The sequence below is a fragment of the Enhydra lutris genome, unplaced genomic scaffold (assembly GCF_002288905.1).
Source record: "Enhydra lutris kenyoni isolate GAN:26980312 unplaced genomic scaffold, ASM228890v2 scaffoldscaffold4, whole genome shotgun sequence".
Lineage (NCBI taxonomy): Eukaryota > Metazoa > Chordata > Mammalia > Carnivora > Mustelidae > Enhydra > Enhydra lutris.
In genome coordinates this window covers 6,130,805-6,157,609 of record NW_019154088.1, presented here as the reverse complement: position 1 = coordinate 6,157,609, position 26,805 = coordinate 6,130,805, and the positions used below count along the sequence as shown (strand labels likewise).

At 38.1% G+C, this 26,805-nt stretch overlaps 1 protein-coding gene across 3 annotated transcripts in view; it reads left to right on the top strand.

Annotated features, from left to right (window-relative positions):
* The window catches only part of LOC111159889 (Meis homeobox 2), a 206,970-nt gene that overhangs the window by 120,103 nt on the left and 60,062 nt on the right, over positions 1–26,805 (top strand). The gene's annotated exons all lie outside the window — the stretch shown is intronic.

Here is a 26,805-nt window from a genome sequence, read left to right as displayed (position 1 = left end):
AGAGCAAGAAAGGCCAGAGACGAGGGAAAGACCATTTGTTCTTGACCACACGTGGCATGGAGATTTAACCAGGAAGTCCTCGTTCTTCATGCCCTGTCCATTTAATCCTGAATTTAGCTTATGGGCTATGTTTAACCCTTGTGTGCCAAGGCCACAGCCTTAAGAATCCAGGAAGTCTGAGGTGAGGTGAGGGTCAGACCTAGAGGGCGAGATCTTATTTCAACATGATGAATACCTACTGTTTGGGAAATGGCCTTTTTTGTTTCTATTTTTCATATTTTTAGATGTTATTAGGGCATGTCACAGCTCTGAAATGCTTTAAGAATTAAGGAAAATATAGGGAATCATTGAGCTGTTGGTATACATAAAATGACTCAATTTTCAGAATATAAATAATTTGATTTTGGAGTATAAAAAATATTACAAATAAAATAGGTGGACTCATTGACCTTCCTGAACCCAACATCTGTGGCTGGATAGAAAGAAAACACGTAGCAAGTAAAACAAGTAAAACTTGAAATATAAATGTTTACAATTCTGAAATCTATTGTTTTGTATCAACATGATGTTTGGTATTTTAAAACATAACATTGTAGACTTGATATTCTCCCTGATGTATTATTATTTTTTTTAATCGTGAAGAATGGGCACTTCATGATGCAAAATAAGACAGGAGTTCATCCTTAGCAGAAATTTGGGTGACATTCTCCAACTTTCTAGGAAATGGAAATGAGACAATGTTAAAATGACTTCAAAGGCAAAGATAAAAAATGCTCTCATTTGGACAACAGTGAGAAAGAGAACTGATGTAAAAACACTGCTAAACTAAGGGATGCCTGGGTGGCTCCATTGCTTAAGCCTCTGCCTTCGGCTCAGGTCATAATCTCAGGGTCCTGGGATCCAGCCCTGTGTCGGGCTCGCTCAGTGGGGAGCCTGCTGCTCCCTCTCTCTCTGCTTGTGCTCTCTCTCTCTGGCAAATGAACAAATAAAATCTTAAAAAATAATAATAAAAATATTGCTAAATTAAATGTTTAGAAATATGTAATTATAAATTCTATTGGGGAGTCATGGACAACAAGGCATATCATATATAAGCTGCAAACAGTTTTAGAAACTAGTGGATTTATATATCTCACAAAGTTTTCAAATAGAACACCAGTGTTTTTAAAAGAATAAAAGAACAATTATCATTTGTTTCTAGGGTTTTTTTTTTTAACTCAAAATATGGTTACCATTTTTAACTTCGATATTTTAACTTTTTTTTTTTTTTTTTTTTTTTTTTTGGAGAGGGAGGTGGGAAGGGCGAGGGAGAGGGAAAGAGAGAATCTTAAGCAGGCTCTACACCCGGTCTGGAGCCTGATGCAGGGTTTGACCTCACAATTCTGAGATCGGAACCCTGAGATCAAGAACTGAGCTGAAATCAAGAGTCAGGCTCTTAAATGACTGAGCCACCCAGGCGCCCCTTAGCTTTTTAAATCATCATCACTCCATTCATCCTCCCAATTCTCCTCATGACCTGTAGGGTATTATTATTCTATTCTATAGATGAGCAAACAGGTTTGGTGGAAACAGAAGCCATCTTCCTAGAGTTTTATTGGTGTTTATTAGCAAGGACAAAGCAGGTATGCAAATACAGAGATCTAAGTATCTTCTAGATACTTAACAGATCTAAAGAAAACTCATAACCCATGCAAAGAAACCTGTTTTTTTTTTTTTTTGTGAAGATTTTATTTATTTATTTGACAGAGAGAGCACAGGCAAGGGGTGCAGCAGGCAGAAGGAGAGGAAGAAGCAGGCTCCCCACTGAGCAGGGAACCTGACATGGGGCTCCATCCCAGGACCCTGGGATCAAGACCTGAGCCAAAGGCAGACACTGAACCAACTGAGCCACCCACGTGCCCCAAGAAACCTGTTCCTGGTGCTAAGCAAATAAAGGCAGTTTTAACAGAGTGGTCAAAACAGAAATTGGTTTCAAAATCAGGAGTCAGCGAATACTTCATGCTTTTGATACACAGGGGGAGAAAAAGCTGCTGTATGAATCATTTACAACTGAGTCCTCTAAATTCTGCTTTGGAAAGAAAGAGAGGTTGTTATACACTTGAATCTTAAACCTTAGTAAAATTAAGGTCATTTGGAAACCAGGAGAAATGATGGTGGCGGGTAACGTCCCTGGGGCTCCTTAGGCCATATGGCAACACATCACTGAGAGAAGGAAAGAACAGGAAGAATAAAAACTTTTAAAAGGCACAGGACTAATAAATGAATTTTAAATAATAGTCATCACAAAAGCATATACAGATGGAGGGAGAAATTAGAAGTTCTTTGCAGATGACCACTGTTTGGTTACTTACTCCAAATGTGAAGAAAAATTAATAGGCTTCTTTATTTAAAAACCCAGTAAGTGTTGGGCGCCTGGGTGGCTCAGTGGGTTAAGCCTCTGCCTTCGGCTCAGGTCATGATCCCGGGGTCCTGGGATCGAGCCCCACATCGGGCTCTCTGCTCAGTGGGAGGCCTGCTTCCTCCTCTCTCTCTGCCTGCCTCTCTGCCTACTTGTGATCTCTGTCAAATATATAAATAAAATCTTTAAAAAAAAAAACAACCCAGTAAGTGGATAACTCATCCTTCTAAGAGGTTTAACTTCTGAGTCAGCTTGGCTAAGTATGGAAAACAGCCATGCACAAGCAAAAGATCCAGCCAGTGTGCCCCTGTGCCACTTTTTAAGGATCCGGTGAGGAGCAGAAGGGCTCTTTGATGGTCCTCCTTTAATGCTTCAGCTGGGCCTCACCAACCACAATGGAATCATTCAATCCTAGCCATCGAGCAGTGCCTGTATTGATATAGCCTCTGAATTATTAGTTCATTTCAAGCTGCCTAGAAAGGCCTTGAGGTTGCTTTTGTGGGCTTTTTAAAGAAGCTTAATTATACCTTGACATTCATTCACTCACTCATTCATCCCACAGGTATTAATCAAGCACTTCCTTTATGAACCACCCTCTGTGACAGGCACTGAAGATATAATGGTGGATAAAAAGAATAGATGCAAGTGTTGCCCTTGTGGTGCTCATAGACTGGTAAAAGGACAGTTGGGGAAGTGCCCTAAGGAGAAATTAGGGAGCTTTGAAAGAATATGTTAAGAGGGAAATGACCTGATCAAAAAGGGCAGTAACAATTAATAGTAGATGTGAAGTGAGAAGATGTTGCATTAGAGGGGTGAAGGACAGGTCACAAGGGAAGAAGTCAGAGACAGTATGTGCAAAGGTCCTGTGGCAGGAGAAAGCATCTAGAGTTGTGGAAATGGAAGGGTTGTATGGATGGAGGGGAGATGCTAGATGATAGACAATATGATTCTGGAGGCTCCCACTCAGCTCATCTGGTTCCTTGCAGGCACTGGAAAAGCATTTTGATCTTTAGCCTGAAAGCAATGGAAATCCAGTGAAGTATGTCAAGCTGTAGAGTGACAAGGTCAAATCTGTACTTTGCAGTGATGATTCTGACTCCAGTATGGAGAATAGATTGGCTGAGGGCCAAAGTGAATGCTCAGAAACTAATTAGGTTATATATGCTTTTAAAAATTCAGTTCTTTTACTTATACTTGATTTCTTAGGTCCATTATCTACCTACAATATCTTATCATAACTTTTCTGTGCTGCTGAAATGAATACAAGGTTTACTTTTTCAAAACTTCTCCTTGACAACATCATGCAGCACCATGAAAAAATTGGGCACCCCCCTCCCCGAGGAAAGCCATATTCTCATGATCTCAGTACAATTAGTTTTGTGTTCAGATTTTTTTTCCTGTTTCTGTATGGTCTTCATATTGATGTCGTAATGTCTTTGTCATATTCCAATGAGATATATTAAAAGGTAGTTACCTGTTGCTTAGGACATTTAGGTAAGAAATTTAAACATTTAGGACATTTAGGTAAGAAGTTTAAACCAAGGATGACAGGATCCATGAAGTGCTGTCCAAATATGTTTTTCATCTTTCAGTAATAGAAACTAAGTTGGGAGAGCATATTCTGTCACTTTCAACCCCAATTAGGTGGAAATCCCCCTTTATGGAGAATGTAAAGTCTCCTAAGTATTTGTATTAAGAGTAATGCATGTTGCTTAGGCTGTTAAAGAAATATTGATTGCTGACCCTTAACTGGAATACTTAGCTTTCATTTTTCTTCTTTTTACATAAATTGTGTATATTGTATTCCCCTCAGGGAGAACTTAAAAGCATTTTGTGTTATGGAGGCTCCGTTCTAAGATCTTATTGCTTTTGAGATGAATAAATGCAAGTCTTGCTATCACTGGAACAGACCTTCCCCCCCCCACCCCCCGCCCCATGTAACAAGCCATGCAAGTAATACAGGGCTGAATCTGGCCCCAGAACTTCTAAAGTTCCAAGCCAGTTTCTTATGGCCAAATTTAGCTTCCAGCTTTCAGCTGATGAGGAGCTTTGGCATATAAGCAATCTAATTTTTGTTCAGCAAAAAGCTCCTTGGATGTTTTAAAAATAATTTTAAAATTTGTATTACCAGGTGATGCTTAAGCATTTCTTAGGGATTGACTGCAAATACTTGCTCAGAAAACAATGTACCTTAAAGATACTTTTTATCAGCCTTTAAGGTATTCGAATGAAATGGGTTGGCACCAAAACATTTCAATATGCTATAGGAAATGAAATAGGGCCAAAGAGGTTTTTATGTTCTGACTATTCCTTTTTTCCATTACTAGCCGGAGGCAAGTAGATCAACTTTACATCCCCTCCCTGTTTTATTTTTATCAACTTCTTAGGAAGTTTCAGGGTTTTTTGGGGTTTTTTGTTGTTGTTGTTGTTGTTGGCCCATCTTTGAACACACAAAATGGGAAATTTAAATTTTTAAATGTTTCTTATCTATTTATCTGCTCTTGTCTATTTCTCTTATCTGTTGATGAGATGTTGCTTTAAACACATTTAATATTACTAATTAATTTAATTACACATACTGTAGTGGCGTTAACACATTTTCTATTATCTGCTCTGATGTGATACAGTGCCCTCCTCCAGCCACCTTAAGGCTTTAATTGCTTTCCCCAAGCCTCAGCTCATGTTTGATTTATCTGATTTCTTTGTATAAAGATTCTCTAGTTTACGATGTGTACACAAGTCATTAAATTGGTGTTGATGTTTATGCAGTGAACTTGCCAACTGGTTACAGCAGACATCCCTTTATGAATTTATGATGGGGTAATAAAGACAAGTGTCAGAAGCCCCTTGTCTGGGCAAGGAATCACTTTCCTTGCACTAGGTTGGGGACAGTCATGCAGATGCTGCCACTAATTTGAGTAGCAAAGGGCATGTTGAATTACGTATTTGTTAAATTGTGAGCATCTCTAATTCACGGCAGTGAGAATGTGTGCATGTGTCCACATGCGTGTGTGTGTGTGACATGTGTGCATGTGTGTGCACGCGTGTGTGTGACAGACACACTCACACGTGTTTCCTCTTTGAAATGAAGCCATTATTATATACCAGGATTTTAACCGGGAGTTCATTTTTGTAAACTTGACTGGGTATATATGTAAATTATTTTTATAGTCTCTGCCAATAATCTTAAATTCATCAGCTCTAGCAAGTAAAAGAAATACGTGGAGAGGGCCATGTATCATTTTTTTATCTATACTTTTTTTTTTTTTGCAAAAACAGGCCAAATTAACAAATGTTCTCCTCAAGTATTATGTCATAAGAAATTGGTTTCATTATGAGAAGATCTTCAAAGATTATAGGTGTGAGTTTAATCTACTAATTTTTATGCATATAGAAGTCTTCCTGATGGAGAGCCCAAACATACTTAAAAATAGTTACATATGTGTTATGTTAGCTCTTCTTCATATACTGGGATGTACCAGCTTGACAGTCTTTGCCCTTTTAACTTCTCATTAATATTTAGAATTAAAACCCAGAAAAGTTGATTTTGATGTATACCACAGACGATTTATCTCCAAGTATTATTTATTGCAAACTCTCCTGTGTACGTGTGAGTTTGGCTTCAGTTAAATGATACCAAAGTAGCCAGAGAATTAAGATAAAATTAAAGAGCTTAGAAGCACAAGAAGAGTAAGCCAAATAAGGAAAAAAACACTTTCGTATTGGAAGAAAAGGATGGACGATCAGGGAGGTGGAGAGAAGGAAGGGAGGAAGGTATTCCAGATGGTTCTGAAATTTGTGCAGTAGAGGAGAAGATTCTCAAATGTCATGTGGTTTTCTGAAGAGACAAAAACAGGACTTTAATGTTGATGGCAGAGAAGATAAACTGGAAGTGAGATAGTGAAATTCATTTTTATCTACATTTCCTCCCAATTCTCACCCTTTGTGGAAGCTCTTTCTCTTCATGCTGACAAAATTCAGATCATTAAATGCAGCTAAGAGTGCAGATTAAGAGAATAAACGGAACAGTGTGTAATTAGCGAGGTTGTACTGGAAAGGACTTAAAATATTTGCTACCACTTACAAGCTAAAAATTACCAAAATATCATAGAATATTCTGAGAATGTTTCTAGCAGGAAAGTAAAACAGAAGAGTAAGTTATACATTTTGGTATGAGAAAGCAAAATGAAGGGACTAGTTTTGATCTGCAGCAGTCATCTGTTCACGTGGTCCATTTTTACTGGGGTCCTCCACTATAAAGTTTGGGGTTAAGCACCTGCAGGAATAAAGAGATATGTGAAATATGGTTCCTCTTGCTGAGAATCTTACTCTCTTACTGGGGAGTCAAGGCCCCCCAATATCTATAATCCAAGATGGTTACATGATCTCTCCTATTTGCTTCATTAATAAGTGAAGTGTGACCCAGATATCAGCTGATTCCTTTGACCACTCAAATGACTGTTTTAACCCTACACAATCTTGGTGCAAAATTAAGCCCCTTCATCAGCTTCTTGAAGAAATCAAACCACCTGAGGAGTTTTTGCATTTTCTAATTTTACTAAAGTTTTGCAGTGACATGGGAAACTGTTACATCACATAGCACATGTGTCACTTGAAAAATTCTTTTTATACCCATGTCATCTCCAAGTGTCCCCTCTGAACCTTACTCAACTCTCCATCTCTTTTTCTGGGCAGCTCTCAACACAGCTTGTCAGCCCTTCAGAACCCTGTGGGATTCATTTTAACCTCCATTTCTGAGCTCCCAAGTGTATCAAAGAGCCTTTTCAGTAGCGTTGATTCTTCCTACTAAGCAATAATTTACCAGCAACTAAAAAACAGTAAAATTGTTTCCATACAACTTTTTAAGAGAGGAAGAATCACTTCAAAGTAGTGATCAAAGGAGATCTTGAATAACGGTATATCAGTCAGCATAGGCTATGTTATGCTGCCTCAACAAAGAGCACCAGAATCTCAATGGCTTAACATAAGTGTTTGTTTCCTGGCACACAAAGTCTGTGAGGAGTTCATGCTACTCTCTGAGGTAGCTGTCCTCCATATGCAAGGTCGCATGTAAAGGTCCTTCCATTTTGTGGCTCCTCATCTCAACAAGTACCACGATTGCCACAGCAAGAGAAAGGACCTGGGGAATTTATATCAGCAAGTGAGTTCTTTAGCCCCCAAAGAGCCTATGTACCCCCTTAGTCATGTTCACATGTCTTGAACTAGGAGCATGGCCCTGCCCAATTCATGGGGAAGAGAGGCAGAGAGGGGCTGAGAAACATAGGCTTCCACGTATATAAAAACCAGAAGAGAGCCTAAAATAAGGGAGAGCATCTCAACTACCTACAAGATGGCAAATATTTTGATGGCAATAATACAGGAATAAAATGGGCAGAGAGGCCAGTATGGTTCAGTTAGGATTTTATGTATGTGTTCTAGAGTAGTGTGATGCAAGTTTGGGAAGATAGGTTGGGCCCAGAATGTGAAAGACCTTCAAATGCAGGCCAAGACTCTGGTTATTTGTTTGTTTGGGTTTTGGGTTTTGGGTTTTTTGTTTTTGTTTTTGTTTTTGTTTTTTTGTTTTTAGGGGGGTGAGAGGGAGGAGGGATCACAGAGGGAGGGAGGGAGAGAATCTTAAGCAGACTCCACGCCTAGCATGGAGGCGATATGGGGCTCAATCTCACAACCCTGAGACCAGGACCTGAGCCAAAATTAAGAGTCAGACGCTTAGCCAGCTGAGCTACCCAGGTGCCCCAAGACTCTGGTTGTTGATGACATGGAGCCATTCAAGTTTTGGGAAAGGTAGGAATGATTCATTCAGTATCTCCTGTGGGTGCTCCTGGTTGTTGCTGGGGCTTGATTATAGTCAGATTTAGAGACATGAAGAACAGTGAAAGATTTCCTTCCAAAACAGCTAAGTAGGAAGTGACACCCAAACTTGGGTGTTCCTGGGGGAAAACAAAAAGGATACTGTATTACTTCATCTCCTTACTTACTATGTCCCATTATTTTTGTGTACCTCCATTCTCCTTGGCCAAAGTATTTGAAAGAACCCATCACTTTTAAGACCCATTAGCAGACAAAGAAGATGCTGAATAATCACACAGCAAGGAAAAGTTTGTGGTTAGAAACAATGGTGATATTCATGAGCATTTAAAATGTGTGAAGGTGTCAGTCAGGAATCAGCTACGTTAGGCTGAGAGGATTAACGGAGAATACTTAAAACTGCGTAGCAGAGCAATGGAAACAAAAGATTCTGAGCTGTGACTATATTTACCCAATACGGGAATAAATCGCTGTTATGTTATGTGTTCCATTATGTGCCAGATGCTAGGTTAGCACTTCAGTCCTTTAAGATGACCCATTAAGACCTGAGATGGTCTGGCATTGGCTGCTTTGCTGGCCCCATCCTTCCACACGCACACAGTCCCCCTCCCCTGCTTTAGGACTCTGGTCTCCAGCTTCCCAGCCTCCTGGCCAGCTCAGACTTTATTCAGGTCTCTGCTCAGGTGTTACTTTCCAGAATGTTCTCCCTGACCTACCCTACATAAAAGAACAGCATCCCTAGTCACTTTCTATCTCCTTTCAGAGATAACCTTACTCAAGTTCTTCTTTATAAAACTTAGTCCCAGGCAGACTGTGTGTGTGGTTTTGTTGTTGTTGTTGTTGTTTGTTGCATATATCTCTTATCAGAATACAGATTCCATGAGGTCAGGGATTTATCTCGTCTGTTTGCTGCTGTATTCTCAGGGCCTCAAACAGTTTCTGGCACTCAGTAATTGTTTGTTCAATTAACAAATGACTTATTTAAACCTCATAAGACCCCTATGAAGTAGGCACCATTAGTTTTCCTATTTTAGGAGTGAAGAACCTGAATCCTAGAGTGATTCAGTGGCCTCTTCAAAGTTTCACAGTTTGGAGCCAAGATGAAAAGCCAGGACTGTCTGATTCCAGAGGCGGTGCATTTTGCCCACTACTCCTCTGACAACCCTATACTCAGATCGTAGTAATTGGATGTTGATGTAAAATTTGTTCTTTAAGAACCCAAACATTTAATGTATATGCTTGAAGAATTTCTCTGAATGTCTTCTATATTTATTGAAAACATGATAAATATTTCTACATGTACAAGACAGTAAACTGACCCCTGTCCTCCCACCCCCTCTCAAAAAAAAAAAAAAAAAAAAAGAAAAAAAGAAAAAAAAAGGAAAGAAAGAAAGAAAGGTGTCTTGTGGAGCTAATAAAGGGCGATCTTGAAGAGCAAATTTGCTCACATGGGCCAAATGCTTCCTCCTGCAGAGTGGGCTGCTTCCCAAAGAATTAGCCTTTCTCAAAATGAATTATTAACCCCAGCATCCTGGCCAAATTCCCACTTGGATAATCTAGGAACTGTTCAAAACTTGGAATCTATTGAAATTAGCCTGGCTTGATTGCAGGCTCTGCATTAATTGTGATATAATAGAGTTTCTCCAGAGATTTGTGCATATATTATTCTAATTTGTATAGGCTGGCTTTGTCTCTTAAATTTTTTTAGTTTCTTCTTCCCCTTGTGAGATATGTCCTGAATTTCTGTATAAGTTTTTTTTTTCTTTCTTTCTTTTTTAAAAAATTTTGGTGGGTGAATAATTGTAAGCTCCTTTTCCCCTTGGACTTGCCAAACCTTTTCCTCATTTGAGTGACTAGTCTATTGGTCATTCTAGAAGCATGTTGCAGACTTTAGTCACTAGAAGCTTCCAGATTCCCCGCTCTCTTGCACACGTGCAGATATAGCCTGAGAAGGGGCAAGACTCATTCAGTTAAAGTTTTCTAGTTGTCTTTTTCAAGTGTACGTTCCAGTGGGAGGCACATACGTATTTTAAAGTTTAAAATGACTGATCTAATGATAGAACTATTTAGGACTGTCGTACAGCTATTAATTTCTTCAGACAATTTTATTAAACAATACAGGCCACTTTTTGTCTCCGCTGAGAACAGACAATGTAATATCATTTATGTTCTGGGGAGATAGGGAGGTATGACTTTAGTTAAAATGACTGAATCACTTTGCTTTGGTAAAACTAAAACAAAGACCATAGAAATCCATTGTGTTACGTGATTTTGATGGCAGCTGTAGACCTCATACAATTCATCAAGTCTTGCTTACGTCCCATGATTCTTTTTTTCTCTAAGTTGGCCTTTCTTGCCTTAAGTTGGCATAATCAAATCTATAATGCAATGGATTATAATAGGTAACTCCAACCATGTTTTCATATCCCATGCTTTCTCCCTAATTGACGTGCAGAGTAGGAGTGAAGATGCTATTAAAAGGCAAAAAGTTATTCCTAGGGAAAAAGTTGTCCTCATAGATTTTCAGCACAAGGAAGGAAATTACGAACTTGTGGCTTAAGTCTTTGCATTTATTTCCACCTGGGTCATGAATGAGTGATAAGTCACTAACGTTTTCTGCGTTCACTTTGTCTACCAAGTGAGAGGAGACAATGGATGCGAGCCATGTGTACTTACAACTTCAGTGGCTAATATTAGAAAAATGCTTTGAAAATGACAGATGGGAAGAGCTATAAATGCAATTGCTAATGGATTTATGTGCTCTCTCTCCCTCCTTCCAACCTATTTCTCCCAGTACTTTCCAAAAAATTTCCTGGGGCTCCACCTGAAGTATGACCCGATGGCTTCAAAGCACATGTGTTTCCTGAGTCAGTTGAGTGTTTCCAAAATGTATCTACACTTTAAATATAAATGTTTATCCGCTAGGGTATTAAATCATGGAAAGTGTTACTGCCTTAGTATGACAGTCACATACTTCTGCCTAGACTATTGTTAGAAGTTCTGTGGGGCTTTCTACGGGATTTTCCCCCCATATCTTAGTCAATATGGGCCTAAAAATATATAATTCCTTGCGGAAAAAAACAATTTTGATTTTCAATAGTGTAAACAAATTGATAGAGAGTATGCTTTTAAATCTGTAACATGCAGAAACTTCCCATCCCCTTGCCATTAGCCTCCTCCCAACTGAGTGGTTCTAACTACTCATGTGAGAAGGTAAAAGCCTAAACACTGATATTTCTCCTGCTTCCCTTGTGCACCTGAAATGAGACTCCGTGCTTTTGTCTCAGGTCAGGCCTTGAAAGTGTTCATTCATTTATTCATTTCCCAGTTATTTATTGAGTTTATATTACTCTCCCAAGTACTTTTCTATAAGCTAGGCATACAGCAGTGAACAAAACAAGTGTAAATCCAAGTTCTTATTAATAAATCCATCAGAAGTTTTCATACAGTATTTCTTGTAAACATCTAAATTTGTTCATAAAAGTTAGAGGAGCATTACGCCACTGGTGGTATTAATTGCTTTGTAAGAACATTATTCATCTTATGAAAGAACTTACTTAAGCAAAGAGCAAACTCCCTTAGCAATTCAATTTACAGTATATCTACTTGCTATAAATTGTATTCCCAAATGTCCAAGGAGTTAAAAAAAAGTAATGTCTCCAGGAAGTGGTTCTAGGTTCTGTAACATTGGCGGCACGTCAGTCACTTAAAATGAAAGGGGAGAATGTATTCAAAGAGCTCAAGGAAGAGAAAAGAGAACATAACCTGGGAAATGTCAAAATACCAGTCTCAATCTCTGTTTCTCCATTGCTCTAGATACCTGACTTCTTAGATCTCTAATCCAGAACCTGACAGCTATCCATTATTGTTTCTAGAATGGTACAAATATCACTTGGGTAAAATTGCACATAGGTTTATACATTCTTTATAATAGTATTTTCAGGCCATTTCAAAATTGGCTGGGTAGGTTAGAAAAAAGATGAAGACCTTATAAAGCAGTGGTATAAAAATGTATAAACATTTTTTCTGCCAGAATTTCTCTCTTGTAGTGTACACTCAATGAAAATTTTAAATGTCCAAATAGCTGAATTGAAAATTCTTTTGTTTAGTCTCTGCCAGGTCAGACTTGATACTAAATGGATACTGATTGTCAGCTGGGACTGTTCAAAGGTGGAGGGTTTGCTAGTCTAGATTTCTCCAATATCCAGGCCAAAACCAAGTCATGATCTTACATGGGGAAGCAGGGTTGTTAGTTGGATGGTGATTTCTATCCATACTTTTGACCTCTTTGAGATAATTTTTGGTTCCTCCTATTTACCTCTTGCCGTCTCTTCTCTCTTTTCTTAAGAAAATATTCTTGTTTTTTTAAGGTTTTATTTATTTATTTGACAGAGAGAGAGATCACAAGTAGGCAGAGCAGCAGACAGGGGTGGCGGGGGTGGGGGGCAGGCTCCCCACTGAGCAGAGAGCCTGATGTGGGGCTCAATCTCAGGACCCTGAGATCATGACCTGAGCCGGAGGCAGAGACCCAACCTACTGAGCCACCCAGGTGCCCCAAGAAAATATTCTTGTTTAGATAAAGTTTAATCAACAGTTTGATGATATATATAAGAATAATAACCTTGGATTTTCTTAATGATTTTCTGCTAGAATCTAAAGGCCATTTGTGGCTTATTTCTTGCCATGTGGCAATCCTTAAGTGTTTCAGCTTCTTAGAAAACTAAACCCACTCAGCTTATGTTGCTATGAGGGTATATTTCCAATTACTCAAATAAGAGTATTTAAATTTTTTAGATATTTAAATAATGCATATGATTTCGTCTGGAACACACGAGTAGTGAAGATACCTTTAGACTTTACCTCACACTACCCAGTTTCGAATGAAAGCCTATGGTCAACCCACCTTGTGCTAAAATATTTATGCTCTTAAATAAATTAAAAAATTAAAATATTTATGCTCTATATATTTTAGAGGAATATGTGTCAAACTTGAGTTCATCTACCAAAGATACAACCTAGCAAGCATATATCAGAAACGTTAAAGGGCTTTGTCCATCATGTAGAAAAGTCAGAAGCGATATCCAAACTGTTGACCAGTCAACAATCAGAAAGAATGCTCAACTAATTAGAACACAAGCTGGCCATACTGGTTTATACTAGTTGAATTCAGCTACATTAAAGGGTTGTCCTTTTAAAGTCCAGTTTTTGTGGAGACAACCATTTTCAGGGCTTCTTAAATCCTTGTAAGAAATATTTTTGTGCAAAAAATAGAATTATTTGTTTCTTTTCTTTTTTTTTTTTTTTAAGATTTTATTTATTTATTTACACAGAGAGACAGTGAGAGAGGGAACACAAGCCAGGGGGAGTGGGAGAGGGAGAAGCAGGATTCCCGCAGATCAGGGAGCCTGATGCAGGGCTCTATCCCAGGACTCTGGGATCATGACCTGAGCCAAAGGCAGATGCTTAATGATGGAGCCACCCAGGTTCCCTGGGTTATTTGTTTCTAAGAATGTAAAGATAGGTCATCAATTTCTAATATACAAATCAGGAGGAATGAGAGGTAGCTATCGCTTTCTATAAAATCTTTTCACTTACTAGGTTAGAAAATATATAGCCAATTCAGTAATTTCACATATTCATATTTTTAATATGTTCCCATTATTCCACCGTTTTATCTAACCTGATAAGCTGATGAAACATGGTAGAAAGGTAATTAGAAAAACACTTCCTACTGAGGTCAGCTTGGCTACCCACGGCAAGAGTAACCTTTTCTTAATTTTTTTTTCTTTTTTTTGAGAAACTAGAAAAGGAATTTGTTTACTGAGGGCAAGAGGATGTAAGCAATATAAAAATCAAAAGCTTATCTGACTTTTCTTTCTCTGCTTCTCAAATGGGGGTTGGATTTTACTTGTACAATTTCTGAGGGTCCCAATGTGCTCATGGAATTTATACTGGGGGAAGCTGTAGGACAGATTCCTTAAGAGACCCTTCTAGAGAACTCTCAGTGGGCGGGAGTGTTGCTCATTGTTGCCTGTGTCTTTCCCTTCTGCTTCATGTGTATTACAAAATAGTCAGTGCATGTGATGGTGAGCCCTGAGATAGCGAGAAGCAGCTCTGGAAGCCCACTTTGCCATCTAGGCGCAGGTCGAGGTCCTTCCTTATTTTGTCCACGGCCAGAGGGTCTTTTTGATTTTCCAAAAATCCAGGGAACTCCTTTTCCATGAGTACTCTCAGATCCTCCTTTGTTAAGCAGCCTTTATCCCCAGCAAACTCGTGAAACGTGAACATCATGGTTTCCAAGGTGTGTTCATTTGAGAGAGCATTTTGGTGAGGTCTGTTGAAACCTTGGCCTGAGGCGTGGTGGGGACAATTGACTGGCTGGGATGCATGGCCATTGAGTCCTTTTTCTCAATATTTTCTGATTTGCTGTCCAAGTTAGGAAGAAAGTAGCCACATGTAATATTTAAGTTATAAATATATATTAGCATATATTCTTATTCTTTTGTAATGAAACCTTTTTGTGTGTGTGTTTGCATTTTCTTTTAGTCCACAAGTTTTTAATTCATTTGGATTTACTCAGCATAACATTTAATTATGGTGGTAAAAGGCAAAATACTATCAAATGGTTTGCTATTTCAGTATTTAATCACTTTTATCTTAAATGAGTAAATTTAGTTAATAAATATCCAGAGTCATGAAAACATGTATTTTATGTACATATATATTTTCTCATCTTGTTTGGTGAGGACATAGATTAGATAGTTGATAATCTTCTATAATTACTGGAAGAAACATATTCATAAGTATGTTGAAAGACGTTTTAAAGGTGCTCTAGTTACTGATGACTTGACGTTCTGAAGACAAATTGGACACTTACAAAGTGATTGTTTTCATCTACTTTAGAAACACTTTATATGTAAAGTAATTATGTGTTTAGGTGAAACAGTCATGGGCAGTATATGCACAAAGACAGATCAGCATTGTGACAGTACCTCGTTCTGTCCCCATCTTGATTCAGTCAACTTTCACTAAACAGGCTGCTTTAAAAGGGGGGGAAAAACAACTTGATAAGATAAAACTATGGGGAATTCCAAAATAAATACTGATAACTGACCTGTTTTTTTGATGGCTCATTAATAGTTTTTTTGCTATGGTAGGAGTTGCTTGCTTTATTTACTAGTACCAGTGGATAACTATGGTAAACACTTGGGTAATATCTTTGACTTTTTCATATTCCCTGGACTGATAATGACCTTTCTCCCCACCCCTTTCTTTAAGATTTTATTTATTTATTTGACAGAGAGAGATCATAGGCACCCTCTCCCATGTTTTTAAAAATCATATAAATTCTAAAACTTTTTAAGAACATGGGATTATAGGGGCTCCTGGGTGTCTCAGTGGGTTAAAGCCTCTGCCTTTGGCTCAGGTCATGATCCCAGGTGCTGGGATGGAGCCGCATCAGGTTCTCTGCTCAGCCGGGAGCCTGCTTCCCCACCTCTCTCTCTGCCTGCCTCTCTGACTACTGTGATCTGTCTGTCAAATAAATAAATAAAATCTTAAAAAAAAAAAAAAAGAACATGAGATTATAATTAAACAGGAAAAAACTCAGGGTTGTTTTGTTTTTTTTTAGCCTGCCCCCCCCCCCCGCCGTTTTCAGAGTATTTATCTACATGTATAGTTGTATCCAGTGCTCATTTATATGCAAAAAGCATCTGTGTATAACAAAAAGAAGCCAGTTTGGAACCTCTGAACCAAATTTCTAATGCCACTGTTCTATACATTAGTGTTTTTATCTTGATGCACTGTAAAATGAAAGAATTAACTCTTGTTCGGGAGGTCTGATTCCTCATTGGCACCCGACTGAAACCTTCTTCATAATCTGGTGCAAGAAATGGTCATTTGCTACTAAGGTTCCCCTCTTTAACCACTACTGCCCTTCATAAGAAGTCATTCCTTTAGAGCTACTTTCTTTTTATTTTTATGACTTTTTAACTTATCATTAACCCCATTCTCTTATCCTGTACTCTGAGATGAGCAAGAGGATAATATCCACAATTCCATTGCTTACTCTAGAGATAATAACCTTTTTGAAAAAGAAGATAACCCTCCGTTTCTTTAAACATCAACTTCCTCTTTAAATCTATGGTAGCTTTCTCTTGTCACATTGGACTTTCAGTACATTCTTAAGGTACATTCGACAAAATTATTTATAATGTAGTCCATGCAAAGAAAATTAGACTAAACATACCAGAATTGTTTTTTATAGCTTGTAAACTTGCTTAATGATTCTTTAATATGTACTCCCACTTTTTTTTCAGAGATGTAAGTGACAATTTTTATTTTGAGTTGCATGGAATAATATTTAAAAATGTTTAAAAATAGTACTTAAAATAGTGTGCATTCTTATCAATAAATATGTTAGATTAGAAGTAATCTAAACCTAAAATGATGGTTAGAGCTAATTACAATTTAATATTTTCAATATGTTATGAATTTGCTTGTTGTGGGAAAAGTAAGCAGATACACCTAAGTCTTTTTTAAATTTTTATTATTTATTTTTTAAAATTATGTTTATTAACATATAATGTATTATTCGCCCCAGAGGTACAGGTCTGTGAATCATCAGGCTTACACATTTCACAGCACTTACCATAGCACATACCTTCTCCAGCGTCCATAACCCAGTCACCCTATCCCTACCCTCCCACCTTCCAGCAACCTTCAGTTTGTTTTGTGAGATTGAGTGTCTTATGTTTTGTCTCCCTCCCGAATCCATCTCGTTTCATTTTTTCCATCCCTACCTGCCAAACCCCTCGCCCTTCCTCTCAAATTCCTCATATCAGAGAGATCATACAATAATTGTCTTTCTATGATTGACTTATTTCGCTTACTTTTTTATCCATATTTTTTCATGTTATTAAAGAAATGTAGTAGACTAATCACAAATCCTCATTTCCTTCTAACTCAGTCTCATACGGCACTGTGTCTGGACCTGTTAAGTAGGATGGTTGTCATAAGATTAAATACAAGTATCTCTGTTGTCTAGACATTATATAACTCTCTACCACGTACTTCAGATCCTTGTTTTAAAGAAACCCCTTAGCCTCTTTAACAAGAAGAGATATTAAATGCTAATGAAAAGTCCCAAGCACTTACTTCTTTTCTATAGCTTCTCATTGTCACCATCTGAATTTGCCAATTTCTACCCCGTTCTCTCCATATATAAAATTTTACTCGTATTTTAAATAAGAGCTGGTTTTCACTGTTTCACGTATGATGCCATTACATGTTGGTATTATTTACCTCTTTGCATGTCTCCCTCCTTAAACCTCCCATCTCATTTGCTATCTTTGCCTCCACTGACTTCTCTCTCACTTCAAAATAGTATTTTTAGGTTTCAAAGAATTTATTTGTTTGATTAATTCAACATGCAGTTATTGATGCCCCTTGCATGCTTGGCTGTGAACTAGATTCTGGTCTCTGCTCTCAAGGGAAGTAGGGTCAGATAGGAGAGGTAGACAAATGGGCGGGTATTTGCAATGCAGTGGCATGGCATGAGGGAGAAGTGTAAGGTGATGTAAGAACATGTAGAAATGGCTGTTAAGTAATTTACAGGATAAAATCTGGCTATTGGTATCCACCAGTCTTGGGTAGAAATAAGACATTCCATACGAAATGTTCTTTGAGATTATGTAATTGTGAAATTTCTTCTTGCTGGGGAAACCAGGGATGCCTTTAAAAAAAAAAATGTGGAGGAGACCAGGCCAACAAGGTTTAGGCAAGTCCCTTTCTCCTCAGTTGACCTCAGTTTTGTTAGACACAAAATAAGAAAGTTTGAATGAGATAACTCTGATGTCCTGCCTAGTTCTAAAACTCTGGGTCTGTAAGTTTTTCTTTTTCAGTTCACTGAAAAATCTAAATAGCCCAAACCTGTTTTGAAACCTATTTCAACAAATGATCCATAAAATAAATAAGCACAAAATTCAATTTTTTGGAAAAGTGGTCTGGCTATAGAACTGAGTAGTCCCATAAAATATTAATTTGGTCATAGTGTGGAAATGTGAAATGATTGTTAAATGAGTCAAGGCCTTATTTGTGGCCTTTTGCTCATTTGGTAAGATTACCCATTAGCCATGTAGGCAGTGTAACACGCATGGGCAAGCAGCTCATGGGAGCGTCCTAACAAATGTTAAATAAAAATTATCTTTCTCTGGCCTTAGGAATGTATTTCTGTTATTTTTCAAAATAAGACTGAGCTCAGCTTTAACGTCTCAGTCAATAGGAAAATAGTTATATCCATTGTGCTTAAAATTCTGACCCCTATCTAGAAATGTTTTTCTAATACTTCTTATATCTTTTTGGAAATTTAGAAGTAGACTGGGCCGGGCGGGGGACAGGGGGCGTGGGGAAGGCTGGTGCAGGAGGAGGGGGCACCTGGCTGGCTGAGTCACGAGAGCAAGGCAACTCTTGATTTGGGGGCTGTAAATTCAAGCTCCAGATTGGGTGTAGAGATAACATAAAAATAAAAATCTTTAAAAATAAGAAAAATTAAGGAAAAATATTAAAAAGTAAAAGGGGTATTGGGGTGTCTAACCTTCACTCAGTTTCATCATTCCTGCCCATATGAACTCCCTCTATACCATTAAAATATGTCTATGTAACATTTCTTCTTGTGAGAACTGTTACTTCTTTGTCCCAAGACACTTATTTTTTTTTTCTTTCAGTCATTAACTTTGGTTTCATAAGAAATTCCTTCTTCATTTTTTTATTTTATCTATATCTTGACAATAATAAATTTAATAACTGTTCTTAAAATCTCTGGATGATAATCCATCAGGCTCCTTCAGTATTCCATTAGCTTATCTACCAGAGAGAGAGCAAGCGCTTTTCTTTTTGCCCTTTTTAATGAGGCCTTCCTACCATGGCTCTAAATATCAACCAAACATGTTAATCTCTTAGGATCTGGCTATTATTAAAAAAAAAACTCTCAAACCTTTTCCTGAATTTTAAAAGATGTGATTATTCTAGTTCAATCCATTTACTTCCATGTGAACTCAAATGGAAATGAATCTCCTGAAATAGCCACATTTTCTTCATCCCAAGTATACATGTGGCATAAAAAAAAAAAAAAAATCCAAACCAAACAACTCACTGATCTAACTCTGAAATCTGGGTTTCCATGACACCAAACATCTGGATGAAAAGTGAAAAATTTAGTAGATGTTTACAAATATCCAACATTGTGTCGGTAAAACAGTTAAGTGACTGACTCAGTCTTTCCATTTTTATCTGGGTATTTATGCTTCATATACGTAGCACCATCAGTCCTTTCTAGAAGGAAACATTATAAATCTCAGAAGCAATACATCACACACAAGGATGTATTGAGCACCTATTATGTGGGATACACTGTGCTAAGTGCTTTTAATCTTGACCTCTGTCCTCAAATGATTTGCAGTGCAGTGAAGGATATAACAGAAGTACACAATATACATAAAAAACAGTGTGGGTCAAATAAAGACACAAGAGAGGGGAGAAAACACTGAAATTTTTAGGGAGAGTGACTACTTCTGTCTGGAGAGGATTTTCCATTGGATCCAGTGTTTGGACTGGCCATGATGGACATGACAGGATCATGGAAATGGAAGGGCATGTTGTAAAATGCACTCTCTTTCTGGCAGCTGGGAATTTTACTGAAATAAAATCCCCCTAAATTAACTGGATGATTGCAAAAGCTGTTGTGTCATTTTGCATGATCACAGCCTTTGGTTTCTGTAAGGTTTTCGAGTCTTAGGTATTTTGATTAGCAAATTTCTATCATTTCTTTTAAGAGTTGCAACTTGACACAAGAAACATACTAAAATTTACTCTCTGTTTAGTCATTTTAAGAAATACCCTAAGAATTCTACCTTATACTTTGGTTTTCTTATTTAGATTTTTAAGAATTCTGAGTTTTATAGACATTGTATGCTTAAATATCTGTCTTCCAAGTTGGGTCATTTTTAAATTTATTGGGATCACAACTCTGATAAGCCTTTTTTCAAAATCCCAGTCCTCAATATTTTTGTCATATTTGATCAGAGTCTGCAGGCATAGATGAAAGCAACAAGGTTCATTTCTTTCCTCTTCTTCTTTCTCCTTCCTCCTATTCTTTTTTCTTTTTTCAATAACAAATAATCGTTTTTAGCCAGAGGGGGTGAAGGAATAAACTGAGAAGGCTGCGGGTAATCTAAGCCAGCCATGTATATGAGTCAGGACTAATTTATTGGCTCAAGAAACTGAAAGGTAAAAGGAGCTGGCTTTAGGTAGAGCTGTATCCACGTGCACAAATAATGTCAGGCATCTATTCTTCATTGGCTCTGCTTTTGTCTGCATGGGCTTCGTCCTCAGCCAGGCTTTTCTATTTCGGTGGCAACAATGGCATCAGCAACTCCAGGCACACATTCTACTGACTGAGTAACCCCTGTGAAAAGAGAATGCCTTTGACGGACAGTCCCACTGACTCCCATTAACCTAACTTGGGTTTCATTCTCAATGCAGCCGGAGTGACTGACTATACTGATTGACTAAGCCTGGTCCTCTGGCCACCACTGAACACATTCCTAAAGAAAATCAGGGTACCATTACCAAAAAAGAAAGGGCGAAGATACGTCAGTGAGAAATGTTAACGTTAAAGTGGGAAAAACCTTCACTAAGTGTCAGGAGAGCACGTGGTTATCCCTTCTTTTCCTGCTTCCTATTTCTGTGACTGGGCGTATGTTCCTTAAGCCTAGGAGTCTCTGTTTCCTCATCTACATAAGTTGGATTCCAGACCATAGTTCTATCTCAAGACCTTTTTATTCTACCATTTTGTGGTTCTGACCTCAAGTACTCAGGACAGAGATAAGGGGACACACAGAAATGCAGACACTTTTAACAGTAACACAAAGCAAGAGATACATCATGTTTCCTATAGAAGTGCTTAGGGTAGAAACAGGAAGTGAGTTTGGCAGTGGAAGAGTGAAGAGTTTGTACTGTATCCTGAGGTAGTGATCAGAAGCTCAAGACAATTTGAGAGAGAGAGAGAATCACTAAGATTCACAATTAACCATCACAAACTTTATTACAATCTCTATAGACACTTCTCAACCCATACAGAGCTTTCTTAACCTCTTCATTTTACTTTCCAGAGACTGGATTCTAGGCACAGTCTTGTTCAAGGTGACAGCGCAGCTTGACTGAGAACTTAGTCTGTTTTGTTTGTTTGTTTGTTTTCCATTTTTCCTACAAATATTTAGAGATACTCAGATGAAGTTGGGGAGAATTACAAAAGTTTAAAAAACCCAAGGCTTTGCCCTCAGGAAGTTATACTTAATGAAAACAAAATATATAAATAATATATAGCAATGAGAGGCTAAAGTTATGAGTACCAAATAAATTGCAATATGAATTTAGTGGAGAGGAGATTACCTTCAACTGTGAGGATGTGATGGGTTTTAAATATCTTGTTTTTTGTTTTATGTGAAAATGTTATTTGTTGCATACATTCTAGTCATAGCATGGGAATTTTTGTTTACATATGAAAAAGATGTTAAATTAATGGCCAATGAATAAATTTGACATTCCAGAAAATGCATTTATTTATTCAGGGGTTAAGTCTTTAACAAAACCTCTGCATGTACCCCAGTTCAGTAAGCATAGTCCTAGAGTAGTAAGGAATATTTACCCAATGCGGATTTTAATTTAATTTTTATCTTTATTAAGATTTTGTTTATTTTGAGAGAGCGAGCACTCACAAGAAGGGGTAAAGGGCAGAGGCAGAGAGAGAAGCAGACTCCCTGCTGAGCAGGGAGCCCAATTTGGGACCCCATCCCAGAACTCTGGGATCATAACTTGAATTGAAGGCAATGCTTAACCAACTGAACCACCCAGGTGCCCTACCCAAGGCAGTTTTATTGTTCACCTCAGGAAAATTGCTTAGAGGGTTCCATATATGAGTGGCATCATCAAAATCTAAGTCACCTTGGTGAACTCTAAAGAGCAAATAGTGTCTTGGAGGGGACTGAAGAAAGGGAAGCTGTTGCCATGGTGATCAGTTTCCAAGTGTTTGCTCAAACTAAGACCCTGCTCAATAAATTACTCCACGGTTTGTCTTAATGGTTACATTATATCATCACAGAAGTCATTTGAGAAACTGGACATTGTTCCAAAGAGCTCGTCTAGTAAGCTTCATAGTCCAGCAAGTGAGTCAGACTCATTGGGTAGGGAAGAAAACTTAAAAGACAGGGCTGGTCCTAGAGATGTGCTGCTTTTAAAAATTGTCTAGTCAGGGGTCCCTGGGTGGCCCAGTGTGTTAAGCCTCTGCTTTCAGCTCAGGTTGTGGTCCCAGTGTCCTGGGATCGAGCCCTGCATCGGGCTCTCTGCTCAGCAGGGAGCCTGCTTCCCTCTCTCTCTCTCTCTCTCTGCCTCTCTGCCTACTTGACATCTCTGTCTGTCAGATAAATAAACAAAATCTTTAAAAAAAATTATCCAGTCAGAAAGTTATCATAGCATGAAAGAATATAACTTTATAAAAATGTTAAATTACTATGGATTTAAAAATATGAAGTACATGAATTCATTACAATTATGATAAATTATAATTTAAAAATTAAGTCTTTAAAACCCTTGTTTGAGAGGCGCCTGGGTGGCTCAGTTGGTTAAGCCGTTGCCTTCGGCTCAGGTCATGATCTCAGGGTCCTGGGATCGAGTCCTGCATCGGGCTCTCTGCTCGGCGGGGAGCCTGCTTCCCTTTCTCTCTCTCTGCCTGCCTCTCTGTCTACTTGTGATCTCTGTCTGTCAAATAAAAAAATAAAATCTAAAAAAACAAAAAAACAAAAAAACCCTTGTTTGAAGCAGTACAGACAGAGACAGTATAGGTATCTGTAAAGAAAAAGTTGAAGTCTCAACCCCGTACCCTACTTAACATAAACCATTATCAGTGTGTGTTTCGCCAGATGTTTTCTTGCAGTGACAGGGACAGATATATACATATATAATCTATTTATCTCCTTTACAAAAATTCATAATACATGTTCTACAATTTGCTTTTTTTCACTCAATATATGACAAAAACCTTTTCATGAGAACCTCACATTTTATTTAACTATGATTCAGTTGATACGTTATTTCCAATTTTTCACCCTTCCAAATACTACCATTTTCATTTATCCTATATTTCTAATTCATGAGATGATTAGAAATATAATTTGAAGTCTTCTTAGACATCAGTACAAATCCTTTTAACATAGAATAAAATTCACGACAAATCATTTCCAGTTTGGACATTATTGGAGAGGGATTAATCACAAAAGAAGATTATTATTAAGTGGTTTCTTCTAAAAACTGTTTCACTGATGTATTCTAAGGATACTGTAGATCCATTTCCATGTACTTGATAAACTAGGTTAACCTCAAAAGGAGAGAGGGGCAGAAGGTGTAAGTAAGGTTAGTATCTTGAATAAAAATAATACCTTACTTTCAAATGAGTCTTTAGGGGGGAAAAAAGCAATTAAAAATACTTTCTATCTACACTGGGTCATGAGCCACACATGTCTCATTAACTTTTTGAAGAGTTGTCAGTTGATATTCAAAGTAAGGAGATCCTTGTGACTCACTTCTATTTCAACGGTGGCTTCAGAACTATTTTGGGATGTGAAAAACCTTGACCTATGCTGGTTCTTTCTTGATGAAGGGAATCATCATCATCGCTATTATGTTATGGTGTGCGTTCTTAAAAGTAAATTGAGCCACCTCTGGGCCACTGGACCAGAGTGGGTTGGCCCCCAACAGTGAACAGACTAAACTATAGCTTTAGTCCAAGAATATGGAAACTGACAACAAATTATTGCTTGTGGTCTACTTCCAGTTTTCAAGTGCAAACATACCAAAGTTTATTTTAAACTTGAACCAGTCAGACATTTAGTAATATACATCAAAGAAGAAGTGAAGGCCTCCCATGTTTATTATTTCAATATGATGTCTGTTCTAATAAAGTAGAAGAATGCGTATGATAGACCATGTAGTAGAAATTCTCTGGTTCTACAGTTAGGCCTTAAATATATACATATATTTGTAAATTAATCCAAAACACATTGCCATGGTTCCAGTTCCTCTGAAAGCTGATTGTTTTCCATCCCCTTTTTAATTTTAGAAATATAGTGGCTGACTGCCAGAACACTTTCCGATAAACAGTCCACTCCATGTATAAAAGGGGCATAGAATCACGAATGTTCAAAAACCACAGAATGTTATTTAAATAAGTTAAAGTTATTATGGTCTTCCCTATTAATTAAAAAAAAAAGCCATCTGTGCAAGGTGAATTTTGGTAAGGTCCCAATTTTTATAATGATTGTGGATGGAATTTGCAACTGCTCTCATTGTGAAACGAAAGTACGGCTCAGGGATTCCCAAGATAAAATGTACTGTTTATGTAATTTTGTGGTCATTTGACTAAATTTCTAATAAAACACTGGAAAGAATTCTTGTTATGTGATCAGAATTTACAGTCCTACTTGAAGGAATTGGCTCTCCACTCACATCAGATTTCTACGCTTCTACTTCCTTAACATCCTAAACCTTTATTTCATCCAAACCTTCTGCGTGTGCATGTGTGTGTCTGCCTCTGTCCCTCTTTTTCACACACAGCCCCCCCCACAACACCCATGTTTTGTTAGACCTGCCTTGAGCACATTCATCCAACAGTGAGCAAGACTGAACACACCGAACGGAAAATACCGCGTGAAGGAACAACATACTGGATGACATTGCCGGTGCATGTCGATGTGCTCGTGCAAGGAGTCCTCATTTTCCTTTTTGTTATTTGCACATTTCTGTTCAATCTTCCACCATTGCCATATAGGGACAGTAACCTAATAAACCGAAGCCTTCACACATCTAAGAGGGACGAAGAGTCAAAAGGTGCTCCTCCCTTGCATTTGGCAGGAAAATCCTAGGACAAGAAGGATCTGGGGATTGTTCTTGGTCCTTTCCCCCCAACCACTGTTTTCAGTCCATTAAAATTTGTACCCTGGCCTTTTCCAGCTTGAAGCCACCCGAGTGTCTGTGATGGGCAATCCTTCTTGTTTGGGCAGTCATTCATTATCTCCATTACCAAAAGGAGAAGAGAGGACCAGTACATTGTTTGGATGAACCAGAGTGTTAGGAGGAGTATTTGTCGTGGCAGCAGAGGGCCGCACCTGACAGGCAAGGATTGATGGCCAGGAATGAGTGTGAGTGGCCAAAGCAGCCTCATAGGATGCAAATTACTGACTGTGGATTCCAATTTATCCTGTTCATTTTTCTTGCCCGTGCTGAAGACCATTAGTGGTTTTTGAAGCAGTGAAGGGGTCATTACTAATGTGGGTAGGCTCGAAGCAGGAGGGGGAAGGAGGGGAAAGCCTTCTGTAATTACACAGCTTTCAGGAACAGGCTGCCGGCCCTAGCCAAAAAAGTGTCAACACCTCGCAATCAGAAAAATTTATTTTCATTTTATGCTTAACCCATATTAACTCAACATTATCATCTTTCTTTGTTAACATTTGCAGAATATTAAAAGCCTGGCTTCTATACTAATACAAATCTGGTTAACCCCTTTTGCTGTACAGGGGATTTTGTTTAACCTAATGGCATTTGGGTTTGCTAATAAGTAATTTTGCACATTTTGGATAATGCACACTATTATGGAAGATGAGATACCTGAAGAATAAGATTTTAGATGATTGAAGAATGCGCATTCTCTCCAACACTGGGATGATTCGAACGCTCTGAATGGAATACTCTGTTTTTCCTAATGTCACCCTTTAATAATGTTGATGGGAAATAATAATAAGGCTTCCTAGTTTATGAATGACTTTGATATGCTGGATAAAAGTTTACTTTTCTGTTTCAGAAAACCAGTGAATTGAGAGCAGGGACCTCCCTAGAGACGTGTTTTATAATCATGTGCGTGCAACTACAGTGTCTCCAGAAGGGAGTGTGTGGTTCTGAAATGACAGTCCTCGAATTCAGAATGATAGAAGTGGTCGATGGTGGGAGGGTGGCTCAGTACAAATGTTGGTGAGCCCTGATGGGAAATAAAGACAAATGAAAAAGCATCAAAACCCATGGCTTCATTTGCTGATCGGCACACCGTAAGGTCAAATGTAAAATTTCTCTGTGAAGCCTTGCACGTCATTGACTCCTTTTGATATATGGTCATCGTGTGTGACCCACTGTGTTAATGCAGAGTAGTAACCATTAAGAATGAGTGCATCTCCCACTGGCCTTTGAAGGAGTCAACATATATACAGTGAGTAAAGTCTGTTACGATTGGATCGGTTGCCATGGCTTCTTAAAATAGTAGCGATGACCTCCTATCTCACTTTCCAAACTTCTACTGTCAATAACCTCAGATTAACTAGGAAATAATGATTATATTGGCCATCTCACAAAGATGACATAGGATAAGGGCTTCACATAGGTTTTCGAGGCAAGAGAGTAAAATGGCCCCGAAACTAGTTCTCTTAGTGTAACTGAAGTGATTGCCGATAACCAAAAATCTGATCCCATCATGAAAGTGCTTT